General features: G+C 26.1%; 4 long non-coding RNA genes across 4 annotated transcripts; 2 read left to right on the plus strand and 2 right to left on the minus strand.

Annotated features, from left to right (window-relative positions):
- Positions 1-3209: 3209 nt before the first annotated feature.
- Positions 3210-4696, plus strand: LOC132945375 (uncharacterized). The gene is made up of 3 exons (XR_009664558.1): positions 3210-3330; positions 3409-3556; positions 4565-4696. It is a non-coding gene; the product is annotated as an uncharacterized LOC132945375 (long non-coding RNA).
- A 3224-nt stretch (positions 4697-7920) lies between these two features.
- LOC132945971 (uncharacterized) lies at positions 7921-9233 on the minus strand. Its single transcript, XR_009664622.1, has 3 exons — positions 9115-9233; positions 8868-9021; positions 7921-8061 (listed from the first exon to the last, which is right to left on the minus strand). It is a non-coding gene; the product is annotated as an uncharacterized LOC132945971 (long non-coding RNA).
- A 2125-nt stretch (positions 9234-11358) lies between these two features.
- On the plus strand, positions 11359-12300 carry LOC132945870 (uncharacterized). Its single transcript, XR_009664608.1, has 2 exons — positions 11359-11582; positions 12167-12300. It is a non-coding gene; the product is annotated as an uncharacterized LOC132945870 (long non-coding RNA).
- A 2493-nt stretch (positions 12301-14793) lies between these two features.
- LOC132945309 (uncharacterized) lies at positions 14794-16428 on the minus strand. Its single transcript, XR_009664538.1, has 3 exons — positions 16288-16428; positions 16039-16186; positions 14794-14923 (listed from the first exon to the last, which is right to left on the minus strand). It is a non-coding gene; the product is annotated as an uncharacterized LOC132945309 (long non-coding RNA).
- Between the last annotated feature and the right edge of the window lie 2095 nt (positions 16429-18523).

Consider the following 18523-nt stretch of genomic DNA (forward strand, 5'->3'; position numbering starts at 1 on the left):
TATTTGGACTTAGTTCTTTTTGTTATTTCCCAATATCTCGGTAAATATTCGTTATTGGACTAAAATGAAGATAGCTAAAATGACGCGCGTCAAAATTTCACATAAGAAAAAACCATAACCTCAATTTTGATAAAAGTGGACTTGGACCCTTTAGCCTCTCAGGTACAGAATTATTCACATGTGTGCGTAAGGAGGACGTGCGTGGAGGTGTGTGTAGGTGTAAAGGTGTTGATAGGTGTAAGTATGAGGTACCTACCTAAGTTCATTAGGTATTCCAAACAGAAATGACCCGGTAACTATTCATTGTTGATAACGATTGTCTCTGAAATACAATAATGTTGATCAAACGAAACCAAAATTAAATCTAACACAGTACACGTAAAACCGTAATATTTTTCCATACCTACTCATATTATATTATAATAATAATTTATTATCATCGTAGTTGGAAACTTTTAACTCCCCTTGCGGCCCCTGGCATTGTCTTTAATAAATACTTAGATATCTATGCTATGCTAGATAGCGAACATTTTTAAATTTTACATGAAAAAAGTGAAGCCAGTTTGAATCTCATAGTATGGATATCTGTGAATAAATGTAATAAAGTTTTTTAATATATCAGTTATCATGGACCAAATGATTTATTATTATCAAACAATACTGTACGTCTCTACTATCCACTATATTAGCTAGTAGACTATTTTTTTTTTTTATCACAGTGTAATCTATCAACTACTTTATTTATATACTTACGTTATTTCACGGTTGTAACTTGTAGATAATATTACATACCACATAGATTAGTTAAAATAATAATTACAAATAACGAATATTTTAGACCTAAAAAAACAGAATATTCTTATTTAGTAGGTATCTACATTAAACTTTTACATATTATACATAACTTGTAAATAAAATACTATTATAGTGAGTGAAAAGAAGATCATATAGCAGAAGAATAATCATTAAGGTCATTAAAGTTCACCCTTTTTTTTAAAAGTTGAATTTTGTCCGGAGTGACCCGTAAAATGGAGTGACTTCGGACACGTACCTATTAGATTTCATTAAAAACTAATGTTATAATTACAATGGGTTAGATTTAATGAATTGAAATAAACCCATACATTTATCGTAAATACAAAATAATTTATTAAATATTCTAAAAAAAAAATTATTTACTTTTCTATAAACATGTCAACTTAAAATGTATTTTTTACTTTTCTGTTTTTACTTATTGTGATGTCACTTTTTTGTAACTAACACCATCAACGACATTTTAAATAACATTAGGATTATAATTCTTATATACGGACGACCTCCTACATGATCTGGACATAGTTAATGTGTTGTCCGAAGTCATCCACGTTTGGTAATAATTAAGACGATTTAACACTACAGTGTGAGATCAAGTTACTTAACAATTTGCACATATAGATTACCATTGATTTTATAGTATATTATAAAATCAATGCAATTTCCAATTAACACAGACAAGTGAACAGGTATAGGTAACCGAAAACTGCAATCAAATATTTCTATTTGCTGTTGTGCTACAATGTAGTTATGTAATTTAAAAATACAAAAATATACTACTTTGTATTTACCTCCATAACATGTACTATATGTCATCAATAAATATTATTTTCTATGGAGGTTATAATAGATATTGACATTTGACGTAGAGTATCAGTTTTCAACTTTTATTAAGCGTGTATTCTAAAAATATAAGATAACTAAAAAAATATGGTGTTGTCCGAATTCACCCCACATGTCCGAAGTCACCCCTTTTTACGGTAGTCATTAGTACAAGAATCTTTGGTTCGGACATTTTTAAGGGGCCCCCTCTGCGGACAAAGTCTGTGCACGCCTATGTTACAGATGTAGGTGAATATAGTATCAATTTACAAATTATTTGTTTACAGTAATTAATAATTTAATAGAAATAAAAATTGAATTGATATTCGATTGAAATATTCGAGAAACTAACAGTTTAATATAGATTGAGGTGTATATAAGCTTCAATAATATACAATTTGCTTTAGGCTTGAAAATAGTACCAATGTTAAGTTATAAAATAGGTTTTTACATTTCCAAAATTAAAACTTTTGTGGTCCTATTCTAGGAAAATGTCTTAAGTTTTTTTTAAAACTATTTTATTAAATGTATAATAATAAGATATTATGATGATAATATTATGCAACTAAAACTGATTTTGACATAAATATTCAAAATTTAACTGAAGCATTAGAATCTACATATAATTATGGAACGAAAAAGATTTTATAAAAATTATATTGTAAAGTATATAAAAATATGTATTTACGATATGCGTAGAAATCCATACTCGATATTATAATAATAATAATAATAATAACATATAATTTCCCTTTTGTAAATTTAATATGAATTCATAACAATATAGTTTCACTCACATTATATTATATTATTATAACATGTTTGATGCTTCTAATTATTTTAAAGGTAAACGATAGACTAATACTTTCTCCGAGAGTATTATTAATTTTAGAAATATTTTTTTGGTGAAATTTGAATGAATTCATTACCAAAGAAAGTATATTTATCGTTATAGTTTTTCAAGATTTTTATTTTTTTTATTTAAAATTCAGCATGCAAACATTTCTAACTTCATATTACAAATATTTATGTCAAATAATAATGATTTTCTGAGAATTTTGATACATGTAAATCAAATTTCAAACGAGAAGTTAATTAGTTATAACGTCTCATAAGTTATAATTATTCAAAATATAGGTGAGCACGGTGAAGTGGCACAGGAGTTGTACGCAAAATGTTGGTACACCACTTCGCTCGTCTAAACTTTAATTATTAATATTATGTACTTAGAAAGTTAGAACTAATCAACTACTAGTTTGAAATTTGATTTTCAAACAAAGTAAAAAAAAATGTCCGTAAGCGTAGTCATTAGTCAATGCTTAGCGACGAAATGAGTGCAACTCAAATGTATGTGATTTAAAACAATCACATTTCATATTATATAAAATTTAATATTTATATACGAACACGCATTAAGTGCGTTAGATGATTTCCGAATTATTTTTTTGTATTTTATACACCTCGGTCAAAAAAACTTATAATTATTCGACATGGTGTGATAAAATACTATGGTTTTCAACAAAATATGAGCGTTGTCTAACGAAATAAAATCGACGATAATAAAAATAATAATAATAACACGATCACGCCACCGCCCCACTCCAATCTGGCCAACGGTAGTGTACCTAGGTATATAAAGACGTCCGAGATCTCGATTCCGGCATAACACATCTTTTTGTGCCGATCTATTCTTTGGTGAGTACGAAACAATAAGACTAATACATTTCTATTTGTTTCAAATAGATAAAACATTTTTTTTTTCTATACTTTCAGTTTTCACTCTAACCCTCAAAAACCAACCAACAAAACAAAAATGGGCGCTGAAAAGGTATCCATGAACATCGTTGTCGTCGGACAAGTCCAATCTGCCAAGGCCATCAAGACCGTCGCCAAGGCCACGCCAGCCACCAGCCAACTGATTGTGAGTATATTATTATAAATGCTCTCTATATATTTTTATAGTTTTAAAATACAGTTTGATATGTATTTTTACTACTTCGGTATGTCAATCTTTTTTTACCAAAATCCCTTTTGAATTATAAAGACAATAATCATATTCTGTCTTTTCATAACATTCAAATGAAGTTAGATAGGTGATTTTGTTCAATTTAAATTATACTTATATGTTTCAAATAACTTTCGGGGAAATAAAAACAATACGCCACATATATAATTTGTTTTATATAAAAATCTTACTATACAATTTATCGTTTAAATCTTACAAATATTATAAACATTATTACTCTATAATTTATATTAGCTATACATACTCTAAAGACGATGACCAAAAAATAATACATAATATAAACATTTTAATAACAGTTTTTTTTTTTTTTGACGACTGTCGTTTTTTATTTTCTAATCTTTAATATTTTAAGTTTTTAACCTTGGGTGAGGTAATGCCCATTGATTATAATATAGGGTTCAATACATCTTGTATTTGCATGTTTTGATTTGTAGTGTTTGTGCAATAAATATTCTAGTTAGTATAATATTTTTTCTTGTGAAACTAAATATGAAATTTGACTTGTAAAATAATATTTTTCAATATTTTGATTGGTAACAATCGTTATATTTGACAAAATAGTCGTGTCAAAACATATTCTGGACAATTATTCATAATATCATTCAAGTGATTGTGTTTTCATATAAATACAACTTTTTACAATTTTTTTTCTCTATACTTCTCTATATTTTAGCTATACATATTAGAATATTTTTCAACATAACATTATGCACCTAATTTATATTTGAAACCTTTGTACATACGAAATTTCTTCATGGATACCAATACTGTAGTATTTTGCATATAGCATTTTGTACACTTATATATTAAAATAAGCTATAAGCCTATAACTCATGATAAACCATACATTATTTTTATTAATATCCATTTTAATCTAATTGTTTATTTTTTTTTTTGTTTCAGAACTGTTAATTCATGTAGTCCATGCATTGCAAAACTCAAAAATGCCATAGTCCAAACAGTACAATAATATGTAATTCATAATATTAGTATTGACACCGAAAAATAAATCAGTAATTTCCGATGTACATATAATTATTTGGTCTTATTTATTCATTATTACCTGTTCCGATGTACATATTAACATTCTGTAATATTTTAATTACGAGGTACTGTCATATAATTTATTTAAAATAATTTTTCATAATACTTAGTATTATGTTACCACGTGATCACAAATATTACTTAAATATATCACACAGTAACATATTTAAATATTTTGTTGTAGAAATATTATTATATAGTCATACAAAAAGTGCCTATAGTAATAAATATAACAATTTTAAATTTTTCTATTATAGCGTATAACTGCAGTGTTGGGAATTATCTAGATAAAATTATCTTTTAAAGTATCTAAATAATTATAGTTACGATTTATCTAATGTTTAGCTTAGATAAAAAATGGGCTTATCTAGATAAATATTATAGTGCCCCTGCAAAATTATAAAACCAATGTTACTAAAATTCTAATATAATATAAATTATTCATAAAATTAGAAGAATATATTTCATTTTATTATTGCCAACGACAATATTACGATAATACGAGAACCTGCATGCGGGCTTGCACAATACATCGTTCTCTAATAGCCATAGGTAATAAGCATATTAAAATTAATTAGGTAAAGGTTTATTTCCCAATCCATTTTAAAAATAAATTAAAATTAACTTCGTAGAACTGTATTTTAAAGGCTCAATTCTATAATAAATACAAAAAATGTATTGTTGTATTTATCTTTATCTAGATAAATTACATTTATGTTATCTTTATTTTTATCTAGATAATATTTTGTTAAAATTATCTTATCTTATCTAGATAATTTTTTAGTTATCTGTTCCCAACACTTCGTATAAGTAACCTAAATGTTAAAAGGTAATATTATGAAGGACTTCAACTATAGGTTAAATTATTATTACGTATAATATTACAGGATCGAGATCGATGAACTAAATTATCTTGCTAATTAGACTTAGTAAGTTAGTCAGTGTTGAAATGTGAAAAAACATGGCATCTTGATTTTCGTTATCATGCCAATCATTATTATTGTAATAATTTCTTTGGACATTGTTTTCTACTGAGATTGATGATTGAACTTGAGTTATATTCTAAGATTAACAATGTGTTATTTTTCTTTGAAACATACAAATTTGGTACCTAACATAAGGCATCTATTTTGGTTACAGTAATTTTGGTCTGATTAACAGAATGTTAACAAACTACAAGTAATTCAATAAGACATTTTGATTTTTTCAATGATGATTCAATGATGATGATGATTGCTCTACATCATGAATCGACAAAAATAACATATTTTATATTGTATTATTATTAATTGTATATATTAATTATATATAATAATATTAGCTAATAAGTATTACACTGTATGGACTGTACTGAGCCGTAATAAAGCTTATAATCTATTATTAGGTATCAATAAATAAATAAATAATACAGTTTTGGACGTATTTAAATATTCGTTATCTTAACATGAGTGATGGTTAACTAAAAAAAATTCTAAAATATTTACATACTTTTCTTTATTAATAGAGTTGATCTATACAATTGTTTTCATATGGGTATTATAATGTTGCAATTATTGCAAAATAAAAAAATCGTATTATTACAAATTAGTTTGCAGGTTTCGTGTAAAAATTACCATTTTTTCGTAATTTGTTTTTTTTTCCTGATGCTTTTGAGAACTACTGGACAATTTTAGTTTTGACCCCCAATTTACTAAAACAACATATTATTGCTAAATCAATAATCGCTCCGTTCAGAAGCAAAATTGTTTAAATGTACAAACTCAAAATCATCTACAACTTGCTAAAAAAAAAAGCAAAAAAAAGTGTACGGTACATTTTTCAGTATCTACCACATAAATCGAACTAACCACGTGGATTTCACTGATCAAGAACACTAAAAAAAATTACAAATTGCATCTGGGACGCATCTATATTATTCATAAGTAGGTACCTATTTATGATTAATTATTGATAATGTATTTATTCATTAGCTTAATTCATGGTAAAATCATTGAACCGGTATTGTTGTAATAAAAATCACAATATTAATTTAAACTAAACTTTAGTTCTTTGAAATTTAAGCATTAAGATCTACACATTTTAAAACGTATATAATATTCTATAAGTCTTATATTATTTAGAAAAAAAATTATGTATTTTTATTAACATTCGTAATTTATTAACTAAACCAGATTGATGAGTGTTCCACAAAACCGATCTATATTCAAGCAAAGATCTTACCAGTGCATAGTACAAAACATTCATACAAAGTGCATCATTGAAATAATTAGAGCTGGTGCGTTTAATGAACCCTAAAACACGAAGACTTTTACCATAAATTGAATTAAAATGGGCATTAAAGGACAAATCGGCTGATAGGATTATGCCGAGTTCCCGAACTTAATTGACAGAGTTGAGAGCCGTACCATTAATAAAATATTGACAATTTATATGAGATTTAGAACGGTTAAAAGAAATGCAAACACATTTAGAGGTATTCAAAGCCATGCCATTCAATGAGCACCAACAAGAAAACAGATGCAAATCATGTTGTAGGGAAGTCGTATCATTGGGGGAAAGGATTGGCATGTATAATTTCATATCGTCTGCAAATAGCAAAAATCTTACATGATTTAAAACATTTATTTAGGTAATTAATGAACAAAATAAAAAGCAATGGAGATAAATGAACGCCTTGTGGAACTCCCGATATGAATTTAATTGTTTTTGAAAAGGTGTTGTGGATCTTCACTAGTTGAGAGCGACCACTTAAATATGATGAAAACTATGATAAAAGTGGATGTCTTACACCTAATTTGCCTAATTTTGTTGCATTAAACTATTATTATTATTTATTATCAGATATTAATCTCATGTCCCTATCCTAGAAATAAACGTAAACAATGCATATTTTGAATAATATGTTATAAAATATTACTTGTAGTGTTATAAATATTCACGACTTTTTTATACTGGATGTTTGTCATACACTCGACGTCCATATTTTTGAGGAAAATATACATTTTTGCAACAGTATTGAGGAAATATAAAACCATTTTCACGTTAATATACAATGTATATGTATAACTTAAGCTGGCTGGTATAATTGTGGTTAAATTATTGAAATATGTACATACCAATTATAGCGCAATAAGTTTAAGAAATACTTCACACTTACCGCGACATATGAACTATGTGGAGAACTTAGAAAGGCATAAATAAATAATATAAACAAGTAGATTGACGGAAGATACTGATTTATTTTTAAATGTCAATACACATTTTTATAATTAGGAACAAATTATAATATTATTGTACTGTTTGGGCTATGGCATTTTTCGGTTTGAGATTGATGTGAACATCATGTATTAACATTTCTGGAACAAAACAAAAAAATATTCGATTAACACAATACACTATAGTATGAAAGTAAAGAATATTGGTAAAATAAAATAAGAAACCATGATAACATGGTTTTGAATACAATTATTAAAGCTTTTTATTAGCTATAATTAAAAAAAAAAAAAAATGAGAAATTTTTTAATTGTTTAGATAACAAGTTAGTAGGTGCTATTATAGCCAGTAGTATGAACAAAAAATTAATAATATAGCTGGATTAAAAAATTGTATTTCTTTAGACAAATAATTAGTCCGTCTAAAATGTTTTTAATGTAGGTATTCTGGACAATTTTGAAAATTCCAACAGAGAAAAAAATGTATATTTGTAATATAGGTTATCTTTGCATCAGGATTTTTTTTTAAATAAAGGTTATCTGCAATATCGAATCGACCTACATGTTATTTTACAAATAATGAAAAAATAACATTTTCAAAAAAGATATATACTTATATTATTAAGACGAAAACATTGAAATATTGTACACTATATATTAATTTTACGATACACGTGAACCAATAAAATTATGATGCATAGTATTATTGTACTAATTATTTCATTCATCGACCTTGCAAAAACCAAATAAATATTAAACATCGGTCTACGCAACAAGAAAATAAAATCGAAACATAACAACAATACGAATTATTAAAGACCATCCCGCATTCAATTCAAATTCAAATCATTGAACAATTATTATGAAACTCGCCATCAATATTGGCTTATTGTTCAACTGAATGATCGGGATAGACTAACTCGTGTTATATTATAATGTTATTAACTCACCATCAATTGGCTGGTGGCTGGGGTGGCTTTGGCGACCGATTTGACGACCTTGGCAGATTGGACTTGTCCGACGACGACGATGTTCATGTTTACTTTTTCGGCGCCCATTTTTGGTTTTTGCAGGTTGGTTTTTCGAGGAATGAAGACGTGAAAACTGCAAGTAGACAAAAAAAAAAAAAAAAATATAAAAAATGAATAATTTAAACCGAGTCAAAGAAATATTGTGTCCCGCCAGGTAAATACTCACTGAAGTTTGGATTTGCACAAAAATTGCGTTATGCCCGAACGAAGCACCGGCACGTTATTTTATACACTTTGGCGATTTTCGCTTAACGTGGAGCGGCGTGGTGGCGTGATTGTAACAAGTGTTCGTCGTTGGTTGTTCCCCGTTGGCCGATAGAGCGCTTAGTGTCCCTCGCGTTATCGTACGCCAGACGATTTCGAGATCGTAACAACTATAATATGATGATATTGTCACTTTTTGAATCCAAAAGACAATAATAATAATAATATGTTCCGATCGATCACTGCGTATATACAATCATAATAATACGTCTTCGAGTATAATATTATATCACGAAAACGACAGCTTAAATCCAACTCTAAAATATGATATAATATATTATACCAAATTCTTGATAAATATATTATAATCAATGACAATAATATTGAGTAGTGACTGTTCTAGCAAATAATTTCGGTTATTAATGCGACGTTTTATTAAATACCTGGTATTTTATCGTTTAATAATAAAGTTGTTAAAATTGTGATTTTTTTGTACCTATTTTAAGCAGGTATCTACTTATATTAATTAAAAGACTAAATTTCCAAAAACTTAGATGTTTATACTATTTAAAGAGTAGACACAAACTCCCTTTTTTAAATTCGAACCACCATTTTGTATCTTACATAATTAAGAACATGATTTTTTGATGATAAATGTCTATAAATTTGATCGTTAAGTTTAATTAAACATTTCGAAGATCAGAATTTGAACCTATGCATAATTACCTATATCATTGAGGTAATGTGGAGGGAGGAGTTCATATATAGTATATATATACAGTATATACCCTCCACTGGAAAGTCCTTTAACTAAATAGGAATCTAAGTATTTTATTAGGTATTGAATGTAATATTTTTGTATATAAATATAATTATAAGACTTATTATTCCTAGTAAAAAAATTTCATCAATTCAAATATACGTAAATCTGGTTGCTACACGATAAATTAATATTAATTAATTTTAATTATATAAATTCGATAAAGTTTGTATTTTAATCCAATTATTTTTGATGATAATTTATAGATCACATTTTGGGACCACTTTTATAATAGTCGTTACCGTTTTTAATATAAGTGGTGATAAAATATTGTCTAAACATTGACACCGCGAACCACAGATATTCTTCCCACTTAAAATCGACATTTGAAAACCACTAAATAATGACAAATTGGTTTTTACTAATATCAGATTGTTTTAGTATTTTCGTTATTTTCTTATGTAGGATACAAAAAATTTCTGTGGGTGAAATTAAGGTTACATAATATATCTAAAGATTTTGATACGACAGACATGTTCTATGATATACATGTCGTATCGACATAATTGACGTTTTAGTATATAATATGTTACCGGCAAAGACGTAAATGAAAGAATGAACGTTTATGACTAGTCAATAACGATATTTCAGATCAAATTAGACAGTGTACGATATTGACTAGGAAATAACGCGAATGTCCATTATTTTCAGGCAATGATGCATTTAGAAATATTTCCTAGGTAATGACGTTAACTCAGGGCTTTTTCAGACATAATTTATAAAAATGTTAAATCAATTCAAATCAAAAATCAATTGTAAACTGGTTGTTAGGTGAACTCTAATTTTAGGTATTTATTATAAGTTGTAAACAGTAGCTATGTATGTAAAAGTTTAAAAATGAATTATATATGTTGTTATAAATCTGTATATACCAACAACGATTTAAAGACACATATGATAATAATATAAGCCAAATAGGTATATTATATACAAATAAATAAAATTATTAGATTGACACACAAACTGACGTAATAAAATGTAAAAATATGTAAAAATATGTGGCAAAAGATTCAAAATTGTGTGTTTTTACAAAGTCTACTAATATTTTTTTTACCGTTCTACGCGTTGGGTACAATTTAATTATCCGATTATTTTTTTTTTTTTTGATATATAGTTCTTATAGTATAGTTTATATTACGTACCAGGGTAGACTACATATTTTGAAGTTTACAAAATGTCAATTCTACAAATTCTGTGAATTTTGATAACATAATATGTGCGTCATTATTTTTAAATAAACAGTTATCGCAATACCTATTACTGCAATGATCGATCACGCTATCACCCCTTCCCCTTCCACTTAATCAGTCAGCGGGAGTGTATATAAAGATGCCCGAGATCTCGATTCCGGCATAACACATTTTTTTGTGCAGATATATTCTTTGGTGAGTACGAAACAATACGACTAATACATTTCTATTTGTTTCAAATAGATAAAACATTTTTTTTTCTATACTTTCAGTTTTCACTCTAACCCTCAAAAACCAACCAACAAAACAAAAATGGGCGCTGAAAAGGTATCCATGAACATCGTTGTCGTCGGACAAGTCCAATCTGCCAAGGCCATCAAGACCGTCGCCAAGGCCACACCAGCAACTAGCCAACTGGTGGTAAGTACAGAACTCTTTACATAACTTTAAAATGCAGTTTGGTAGATTATCTTGTAAATTTTAATTTTTAATTCATATGTTTGGAAATATAATCGCGAAAATTTTTTTTTTAAACATTTAAAGTTTTTAGTTTGAATTTAAGGTCTGAAAATGTTTTCAAGATTATTATTATTATTTTTCTTATATTAATACTTATTAAATTCAAATGAAAAGAATAACATACACTTTTAATAACAATTTTCATACTGAAATTTTGTATTTTACCATTGAATATTTAACTTTAGATAACATACGACTATTGGTTAAATATGTCATAAGTTTTTATATATTCAATGGTAAAATGAATCAATTTTATATGAATATCATGATATCATATTTTTGGCACTTTATTTGTTAACAAAATATACTATTAATGATAAATTATTTGTAATATTATATATTAATTTTAATTGACTTGTTATTTTTTTTTTCAAGTCATGTTTTTTTGCTATTGCAATATAAAACATAATAATAGTTGTTTGAAATGTCTGAATCCAAATTAAATGTATGATCTATTTTTATATTTATTTTTATTTTTGTTTCAGAACTGCTAATTCGTGTGTTCCATAAATCTCAAAACTCAACAATGCCATAGCCCAAACAGTACAATAATATGTAATTCATATATCAGTATTGACACCGCCAAATAAATCAGTTATTTCCGATGAATATAATATAACTGTGTATTTTTTTTTTATTTTTACCTGTTTCACTGTCCAAAACACAGATCCGTGGTTTTTCAATCACGACGTGGTATCATGAATAATATGATTTATTTTAAATACCTATTATAGTTTTGGTTCGTGTTAATATGATCATGAATATATTATGTGTAACAAGTACCAGTTATAACATTCATGATAATATCACCCGATATCATAATAAAATACTATTAAATGTAGATTATTATAATACTATGATTGTCATTTAAAAAGGATTTATAGGCTGTTGACATACATTTGCAGTCATTGTGGATTTTACTTAAGTATGACAACATTTTGACATTATTATATTAAGCACTTCAACCATTATTAATTGTTGGCCGTAGGTAGTCGGAGTAATCAGACAATTTACTTTTCGAAGTATTCGGTCATTGACCTTGGTGAACAATTCTTGAGTGTTGTTATTAATAACAATATATAAGTAGAACAACAATAACGAATCGTTATCAATGAACTCTTAATTCTACAATTAATGAAAACATTATATTAATATGCAATGTTGCGATCAACATTTTGTTGGATATTGTAAGTAAGTGTCGAATAAAACTAAAATAGTCAAGTGGAATAAAACGTAATATTTAGCGTATAAAGCATTACAATTCTTGTAATAATTATTTTGTTTTTTTTTTTACCATTGTTTTCAATTGAGATTTATTTTTTGGCTTGAGTTTTATTTTGAGGTTAAATGTGTTATTCTTCTTTGAAAAATGGAATATTGGTAACATACGATATAATATATTTACTATTTAGGTTGGAACTTATTAAAATATTCATTCAACATAATATGATGGGTACCTAGTTACACTATACAATGTCCTAGTAATTTCACATAAGTAACTGTTTTTAATAATACAATTAACCTAAGTTTGTTTTTTTTTTCAAATAAATATTATAATATTACAATTAGTGTGAAAAGAATAAGGACGAACACTAAACGAAACAATTGTATTATTGCAACTGCATTTTAATAAAATAATTTAAATTACAAAAACAACCTGCAATTTTGTACAAGGATTTTACTTATATAATTAAGTGTTAAATACATTTTATTATATTAAATCATATTTATTGACAATGAGTATAGGTACTACTATACTTTTTTGAAAATGTGTTTAATAATTGGTAATTATTATTGATAGTAAAAAGAAAAACATTTCATTTGCAAAATAATTCGATGAAATAACATCATATATATATTTATATGCATATAAAAGAGGAATATTTTAATAATTAATAATAGTATATTATAAATCGGTATTGTATGATTAATATATTATATTATTCAATTTATTTTTTAATATGTCTTGGTATCAGAAAGATTTCTGGGGCTCGCTGAGTATTTATTATCTCGTTTACAACATTTTGTTGTTGATAAACACATAAGAACTCTAAAGCGTCAATTTAAACAAAAAATTAAGGTGGAGGTATTTAAACTTGATACCTACCTATTATTAGATTAGAATGTATTTTTTGATTGTAAGTAAGAAAATATTATTAGACATTTGGTCTATAATATATATACAAGTATAAGAGAGTTTTGAGAATAATATTAGTGTTCAAAATGTAATAATTGAGATGTTTTTGTGTTTACTTTTTTACATCTGATATTTACTATGATAAGCTATATATTACTTACGATATATTAACTAAATCGTTGAAATAAATCTGTGCCCTGACTATATTATTTATTTTAAGTAGGTAGATTTGATGATGGTTAATTAATTTATAAGCTTAGTTCAGGTAAAAGCATTAAACCTTAATTGCTAAAAAAAATCACAACTTTAATTGGAACTAAATTTTACTAATTTTAATAAATATAAAATATGCATTTATTCAGAAATATGCAAAAAAATATGGAAGTTCAAATATTAGCATAAGAATCTTTACACCATAATAATAGTATAATATTATACGTGCAAGCATACAAATAGCATGCAAATATTTTATTATATTATAGATATGTGCCTCCTACTACCTTTTGTTTAAATATTTATTATTCTCTGTAGCAATAAAACGGTATCAACAATTGTTTTTGGACTGAATACACGATTTTTCGTAAGGTTTTCGTTTCCATGGTTACATTTTAACAAAAAGTATTATGGTTTTTTTTATAGGTAGACATGCTGCAGAGGTAAATATTAAAGATGTACATTTTTATTTCTCCATAACTATTGAATTATTATAACCAATGTCCTAAAAACAATTAAAAAAAATTGCCATATAAAAGCCATTATTGCGTTGAAAATGCTTAAATTTAGCTTAGGTAGGTGCTATAATTGTAGTTAAACGATACAATTATGAAATGTGTAAGTACCAAATTTATAGTTAGTATACAGATTTTGAATTCCTGCACACTATTATATTTTTGAGATTCTATTAAAATAGCAACAGAGACACATAATCGATGAAGAGAACTTAGAATGAAACAAGTAAATAATAAACAAGTTGACTGACGGACGAGACTGATTTATTTTGCAATGTCAATACACATTATTATAATTAAAAATAAATTATAAAATTATGTACTGTTTGGGCTATGGCATTTTTGAGGTTGATTGATGTGGACTTGAATTAACAGTTCTGGAACAAATCAAAAAATAGTCGATTAATACAATATACTAAAAAATAATTTTGCTTCTTGGTTGAATTAAATAATAAATTCTAACAAGATTACAAAATTCGTTAAACTTTACGAAGTTTTACAGTGTTGAAAAAGAATTATTTAAATTATATTTAAATACAGATAAAAAATACATTGATTCAGAATGTATTTGAAATACATTTCAAATACTTTTAAATTTTGAGAAATAGTTTTTAAGAACTATTTATCCTAAACTTTGGCATATAATTTTAATTTAATTTATTTAATTGTACAAATAGAAAAAAATAATTTAAGTATCATTAAAACTGTATAGTAGGTAGGTGCCTACTTCATTTTGTACTGAAAAATAAAAATAAATGAAAATTTGTTATAGTTGAACTCTAAAATAATTTAATATTGGTTATTAATTAAACAATAAACAGATTTTAATAAAATATAAAAATAAAATGAATAAATATTTAATAATTTGATTTGAATTTATTATAAATAAAATAATATAAAAATTATCAAAAAACAATCTGAACTGTGACAATAATTCTTTTCAATTTTTAAAAATATTTACATAAAAATATAAAATTATTTAAAATATTATTAAAATAATAATCATAGTTAAGAAAGCCGTTTTAGCGTATTATCTCTTATACGCAAACAAATTTAACATTTTAAGTCAAAAGTTAGTACCATATATTAACCTGTAATAAGATATAAGTACTAAGTAAGCATAGTTTAAATTGTATGTAATATTATTATTGCAAATTATTTAATTTATCCATCTATATACATAGGTTAGTTATTTATGTAACACCGATCCTAATTAAATGTGACGAATAGAGTAACAATAAAGTACCTATTGAAAATAATATACATGTAATAAAAACAATGAATTGAATTTATTTGTACGATGCACGCAAAAAAAAAAATCAATTGTATTAATTATTTAATTTATCCATCAAAACGAAATAAATATACCGGTCTTCGTAGGTACAATAAAATAAAATTAAAACAAATTAATAACAACACAAATCGGAAAAAAAAATGCCATCCCACTATAATTATTCTAAATGTTTAAACAATCAAAGAATTATTAACTCACCATCAATTGGCTGGTGGCTGGGGTGGCTTTGGCAACCGATTTGATGGCCTTGGCAGATTGGACTTGTCCGACGACGACGATGTTCATGGTTACTTTTTCAGCGCCCATTTTTGGTTTTTGGTTGGTTTTTTGAGGAGTAAATAGAAAACTGCAAGTAGACAAAAAAAATATATATATATATAAAATATGAATAAGACGTATTAAATCAAGTCAAAGAAATATTAAGCCCCGTCGGGTAAAATTACTCACTGAAGATTGTATTTGCACAAAAATTGCGTTATGTCGGAACTAAGCATCAGTACGTCCTTTTATACAGTGGCGACTTTCGCTTAATGTGGAGTGGCGTGATGGTGTGATTAGAACTCTTAACGGTGATTCGTGTAGCTGATATGGTACGTCGGACGATGTCGTGATAATACATTTTACTGTTTTACTTTAAACACGTCCACGGAGTAATGTTTGATTGAAACAAAATATATAACTATAAAGACCACAAAACCGTCCATTTAAATTATGTTATTCTACTAAATGGTTGATAAATATTGATCATTACCTATGAGATTTTCTTATTTTCCAATTTTGGTTAAATCTACGGCAGACATATGAATTTGACTTGCATCATAGAAATATCTTTTGAACTATTAAAGCATAGTTTCCTTAACAAAAGAGTCCACTAACAATCAATACTTATTAAGCCACATTACAAAACATGAATGTATTATATCACTTTAGTAATGGAATAAATTTCTATTTTTACGATTATTATGACTGTACTTAAGTCCTATGACTACTCAGTTTATTGTTCTTTGAACATTTATTTATTTTATTGAATTTTCGAAATACTTATTCAGGGTAATTTACCAACCATGTTCACCTCATTTTTTCTTTCTCTGATTAATTTATTCAATTATTTATTTATGAAGTTTAAGTTTAAGTATCTTGTATCAATCATTATATTAAATACTAGTATTTAAAATCAATGCTTCTATTTAAACATCAACTTTACAAAAACTTAGATATTTATACTATTTAAATTATAATTTGTGCTCATATGAACTTCCTATTTTAAACACCACCCATAATTTTATATTTTATATTATTAAGAACATAGTTTTTAGATTCTGAGTGGAGCAATGGATGTATTGATTTTACACTAGTATTTGTTTTTTTATGTCTGTATCCATGATAAGTAGTCAAAATAATGCTTCGATTTTCAACTTCAGTAACTTTTCTAGAGGTGGAAAATTGAATCTATTTGGTACACTAAAATGGTCAAAATTGATAATCCCCAATAGTTTTCAAGCGTCGAGAAAGTTTTAGACAAAATTGATATGATTTGTTTGGTGTAACTCGAAAACTAATAACCGTCCTTAAAACTTTCACTATATATTTATATAATAATTTTCTATGCGTCAGAACATTTTCCAAATTATTTTGACTAATTTTTAGCTGTTTATAGCCATATGAAATTTCCTGCTTTTTAAGTTTTTCTTATAAATTACTGTCGATAAATAACTCTTTGTTCAGACAAAAGACTTGAAAATGTAATACAAGTTTCGTCATAAGTTTTTTAATAGCAGTTAAACACTATTAAAGGTAGTTTATGTATAAGGTTATTTTTATGAGCATTTAATTAGGTATTAAATTCATCAAAATCGAACATTTGTAAATTATTCTATAGTAAAAAATGTATAAAATATTAAAATATTTAAATGTTTATATTTTATTGATAAAATTTTAAAATGTAAAACAAGAATTATGATAAGTACCTAGTCTATATTGTAACTAAAATATCTAAAACATAAACAAATAAGCACAATTTTTTTTATAGACGTTTTAATTTCAAATTTAGACAAAATCAGATATTTTAAAAAAAGAATAACAATTTTAGTTATTTAGTTGTATAATTTATAAATAATATTTGTTGGTACTTAAAACTTTTAATGTGAATCGGTATATTATTATATTTTTTTATACACACAAAGATATTTTCAAATGCAATTTTTTCGACAAAAATTAATTCAACCTACTGTACCTTTAAGTTATTGCTAAAAGTAAAACAAATTACTTTAATAGCAATAATAGAATAAAAAATACTTAGTGATATAAATTTACTGACAGTCATCGCTCATAGTCGTTATTCATATACATTGATTTGATATCATTGAATTCAAATTTTACACATCCATTACAGTAACCCCTTTAGGCACCTACCGGAGTGGTACCCATTTACCCATATTTTAATTTCTAATAATTTACAATGCGTCAACATTAAAAATTATAATTTTACTCCACGCACAAATGCCCTAGCAATAAGTTCGAAATTGATCTATACAAAACTTAACGAGTAAAATAAAACAAGTCAAATTAAATTGTAAATTATTAAGTTTATATTAATAATCAATTTGGTAAGGCATAATAATAAACAAGTAAAATATTAAATTATATTATATTTCATAGTATTCCACTGACCATTTCAAATCGA

The sequence above is a fragment of the Metopolophium dirhodum genome, chromosome 5, assembly GCF_019925205.1.
Source record: "Metopolophium dirhodum isolate CAU chromosome 5, ASM1992520v1, whole genome shotgun sequence".
Taxonomy (NCBI): Eukaryota; Metazoa; Arthropoda; class Insecta; order Hemiptera; family Aphididae; genus Metopolophium; species Metopolophium dirhodum.